At 35.8% G+C, this 4,140-nt stretch overlaps 1 long non-coding RNA gene across 1 annotated transcript; it reads left to right on the forward strand.

The window, feature by feature from the left end:
* Positions 1-1,543: 1,543 nt before the first annotated feature.
* Positions 1,544-2,192, forward strand: LOC122648438. Its single transcript, XR_006331075.1, has 3 exons — positions 1,544-1,677; positions 1,770-1,913; positions 2,126-2,192. It is a non-coding gene; the product is annotated as an uncharacterized LOC122648438 (long non-coding RNA).
* Positions 2,193-4,140: the final 1,948 nt, after the last annotated feature.

Here is a 4,140-nt window from a genome sequence, read left to right on the forward strand (position 1 = left end):
AAACATCCAAGATATTGAGATTTCGGCGAGATTTCTTGTCCTTTTTCGCACGAAGTTTCGGTTGATCGTTATGGTGGGTTGAAGACACTTCATGGAAACCCTATTTTAGGCTAGATAAACATATGTAAATGTTCATGTTGCAAAAAAAGTCACCCAAAGTGGTGTTTTGGATTTGCATCCTTGATTGGCAATATATGGTCGAATCCTAATGTATACTTACACATTGTCTAAGTACTAGAAGACATAATAAGAAAGTTAAACAAGTAAATCACACAAACATAAAGTCAATGAGTCATAGAATTAAGTACATAATTTGGATGTCAATACACTTTCCTATTACCATTGTCTACTAATAATAATTACTATGCCGTCTAGGATCGATCCACTCATGGTCCGATGGAGCCAACGTGCATTGTGCTTTGAATGTAGGAAATTGAATGCCATGTCATAGTATGGGAGAAGAAACAAGTATAGTCCTCCACAGTTGCCTTATAAATTGTATCATCAATATACTGAAGGTAAACTATCCTAGGATATGGGTCACCAAACTGTGAAGAACTACCCACTAAGCCACTGTGATATGACGTTGTTGGCAGCATGTATGGCTAGGGGATTGGGTAGGAGAAGATGTCGTCCACAAATGACGATCCAGTAAATCCTTGTGACTGGGAGTCAATGGTGTTGTCCCAATTGATTCAGGCATTGATGCAGCGAAAAATCAAAGAAGAAATCACAAAAGAGCACAAAACAGCACAAAGTGGTGAAATATGAGTCACCAGAGAGCTATTGGTAAAAATTTCGACCGAGACTCATGAGATATGGAGCTTTTATAATGTGGCCATGTGGGTTTGTAACATCTGGCAGAAATTTCTGCGAGATGGTATAAACAGTCAAAATTTCAACATCTCACCAAAATTTCAACCAAAATATTGCATTTTTTGGTTTCGATATAGTAACTTGTCTCGGCCTGGCTGAAATTTCCGAAATATCGCCGAAATTTCGGTGAGATTTAGTACTATGCTTGTGATTAAGGAATTAGTTCCATTTTTGGCCTAGGCCCTTGCCCAGACTTCTATATAATATAATATGATTTTCTTCAGAAATAAAAAGGGTAACAAAAGGGTTTTATGTTCCTTTTCCTTGCTAGTTGTAACCTTACATAACAATATAGTTGACTTCATTTCCCATACCAGTATATCTTGTTGGCATTTTAAGGTGTTTTGACAAGTGTTCTTACGTTGTGATGATTAGTCTGCCGCAATTCCTGACTTCCCTCTTTCATGACTATATAAGGAATTCCAGGTTGCGAGGTTGAATCTCTTTGATATATCCTTAGTTTTGTTATTGATATGATGATATATACACAACTATTTTCACTCTCACCCAGGCCCATGGAAATGTTTAAGTTGGTGTGCACCATGAGTTTTACTATCACATTGTAATCAGGTTATGTACCATCATCATCGTTGTCACTGGAGCCCTATTCTTTCTTGTTAGGTCAAGGCTCTGATTTTGAAGTTTGAACTGTATAAAATTTTGCCAATAATATTTCTTGTTGCTAGTGTGCTGCAGCTCATCGTTATAGTTACTGTTATCTTACTTTTGTCTGTTGCTTCTTTTCTATTTTCAGCTAATCAACCCTGCTGAAACTTTTGGGGACATTGTTATAGATTATCCGTAAGATATCCATACCGTAGTTTCTAATTTTGTTTATTAAATATGTGTGGGTAAAATTCTTTAATTTACTGATTAGTAGAATGTTGCTGCAGTTATGTGGAATGTACCTCAGCAGCAATTCAAGCACTAGCATCATTTAAGAAGTTATATCCAGGATATCGGAGAGAAGACATAGAAAATTGTATTGCAAAAGCTGTGAGGTTCATTGAAAATATACAAAGACCAGATGGTTCATGGTCTGTAATTTCTTCTAATACTTTTGCAGTCATTTGATATCATTTCTCTCTTGTAATTAGCTAGCTACTTGGATATTTTAGTGCTTTGGTCATGTAATTGTGTATAAGACTACTATAAGTTCAAGTGGATAAAGCCTACACTATTCTTTAACAGTCACAAATTTTCTTTTCATGTTTGGAGTACATGATATATTTGGAGAATCTTTGAATAGGTATGGCTCTTGGGCAGTCTGCTTCACCTATGGGACATGGTTCGGGATAAAGGGTTTGATAGCTGCTGGAAAAACCTTTAAGAATTGCTCCAGCATTCGGAAGGCTTGTGATTTCCTGTTGTCCAAACAGCTTCCATCAGGAGGTTGGGGAGAAAGTTATCTTTCATGTGTAAAGAAGGTTAGATTTTTAAATTTTTGTGAAATCTCGTTTTTTTCCGTCTTTGCATAGAATGTTTAATATGTTGAATCTCATCAGGAAAAATTATGTTGTTAGTAACCTTTCAAATTTTACTTCCTTGTAAGTTTAGCTATTTGTAGCATGTGTTTCCAGAAGTACCATGGTTTAAAGTATCGGCTGATACGTATCGGTATCAGTCGGTACCGATACGTCTCTTTTTTTTTTTTATTTAAAAAATGGACTGTCTTGGATTTATCGAAATGTATCAGTCGATACGGGCCGATACGATACGATATGACCGATATGTATCGATACATAATGATACGTCCAGTAAAGGGTTCTGTGGGTGGTTTAATATGTATCGTTATGTCATCCGATACAGCTCGATACATACCGATACCATTGATACAAAAAGCCATATTCACTCACAGACTTGATACAATTCCTATTCTAACAGAAAAAGGAAGGAAAACTCTCAATCAAGAGACTAAAATCTTGCATTTAATCTTGTTTTTTCACACATTTGGACTAAAAAATGAATCAAGGAGTCCTACAACATCATCCTTTGTATCATTCAATACTTTTCATGGCTATAGACGATTACCATAGTTCGAAAACTCGTTTCGTTTTGGTGTTTCGGGCTGACTGAAATATTCGAAATATCCAAAATTTCGGATATTTCGGTTGAAATTTTGCATTTTTCTGTTATGTTTCGGTAGGTCATTTTGGTGGGTTTTAGGCCAAGTTAAGGCCTGAAACTTCATGGAAACCCTATTTTAGGCTATATAAACACATTTAAATGTTCAAATTGCTGAAATACTGACCCAAAGTGGTGTTTTGGATTTACACCATTGATTAGCAATGTACGATCGAATCCTAATGTATAACTTAGTTGATTACACACACATTGTTTAAGACTTTAAGTACTAGAGGACATACTAAATTAATGATTAATAAGCAATCTAAACAAGTAAATTGACTTGGAATTTGGAAACATAAAGTGAATGACTCATAAGTCATAACTTAAGTCATAATATTAAGTACAATAAGTACATAACAAGTTAAGAAAATGATATCAATATGACAATATCCCCAATAGTCCAATACAAGTCAAGTAGTCATCTAGTGACCCAAATGTTTACAAATATTCTAATAATTATTACTCTAACGTCTAGGATCGACCCCACTCATAGTCTGATGGAGCCGACGTGCATTGTTCTCCGACTGTAGGACAAATGAATGCCACATCATAGTATAGGAGAAGAAACGAGTGTAGTCATCCACAGTAGCCAAGTAGATTGCATCATCAACATGTTGGACCTATCCTAGGATCTGGGTCACCAAACTGTGAAGAAGTACTACTGACTGATCCACTATGATATGACACCTCTGGGAGCATGTACGGTACGCTGGTGGATTGGGTAGGAAAAGATGTCATCTACAAAGATGATCCACTACGTCCCCTGTGAGTGGGAGTCGTACTCAAAACTAGGAATGGATGGAGAAGATATTTAATTGATCACCATACAATGTACATAACCCCTATTTCTTTTACATTTTTGTTGTAAGAAAATCAAAATTTTGAAGTAGAAAAATAAAAAAATAATATATATATAGAAAAAAAATTTCGACACCGTGAGATTGTAGATCGTCCTCTGGTGTCTAACACATATTAATTTCATCACAAACAAACAAGTATTGATCATGCTTCTTTCAAAAAAACATTTTTGGAGAAATTGGATTTACTTTAAATAGTGGAAAAGCTTCACAAATGTGCTAATGGTGTGTTCTCCGGCATAGATGCGGCGAAGATTCGAAGGCCGGTGCAAGAATCAGC

Source organism: Telopea speciosissima, unplaced genomic scaffold (genome assembly GCF_018873765.1).
Source record: "Telopea speciosissima isolate NSW1024214 ecotype Mountain lineage unplaced genomic scaffold, Tspe_v1 Tspe_v1.1132, whole genome shotgun sequence".
Classification (NCBI taxonomy): domain Eukaryota; kingdom Viridiplantae; phylum Streptophyta; class Magnoliopsida; order Proteales; family Proteaceae; genus Telopea; species Telopea speciosissima.